The sequence below is a fragment of the Orycteropus afer genome, unplaced genomic scaffold (genome assembly GCF_000298275.1).
Source record: "Orycteropus afer afer isolate SDZICR_OR568_19922 unplaced genomic scaffold, OryAfe1.0 scaffold00084, whole genome shotgun sequence".
NCBI lineage: Eukaryota > Metazoa > Chordata > Mammalia > Tubulidentata > Orycteropodidae > Orycteropus > Orycteropus afer.
The window spans coordinates 10767536-10768049 of NW_006921671.1; the positions used below are offsets into that span (position 1 = coordinate 10767536).

General features: G+C 39.5%; 1 protein-coding gene across 1 annotated transcript in view; it reads left to right on the forward strand.

Annotated features, from left to right (window-relative positions):
• The window catches only part of GCA (grancalcin), a 30440-nt gene that overhangs the window by 17956 nt on the left and 11970 nt on the right, over positions 1 to 514 (forward strand). The window lies entirely within an intron of this gene.

Below are 514 nucleotides of genomic sequence, written 5' to 3' on the forward strand. Positions count from 1 at the left end.
CTAAAAAAAAAAAATTAGATCAGTAGTCAACATTTACTTTAACTATGTAAATTCTATTCATAGTTGTGTTTTATGATGAAGTACGATTACTTTTCCTCTTTATATAACTTTTTGCTTTCCTTGAAATGAATAGTTGTCAGTTAGTCCCTCATTTTCATCATCCTAAAGTAATTTCTTGTGGATATTTCTGATGCACACTATGTGTAGCTGTCATCCCAACTTACCTTCACCAGCATCCTTGACATGCCTTTACATTCTCTCTTGGGTTAGATCTTCCATTTACTCCATTTCTTGTCCTCTTTCTCTGTTCACTTTATTATTTTGGTGAAACATATTGTTAGGTTGTTGTTGTTGTTAAGTGCCGTCGAGTCGTTTCTGACTCATAGCGACCCCATGCACAGCAGAACGAAACACTGCCTAATCCCGCGCCAGCCCCACAATCCCTGCTATACTTGAGGCCATCATCGCAGCCACCGTGTCAATCCATCTCGTTGAAGGCCTCCCCCTCTTTCGT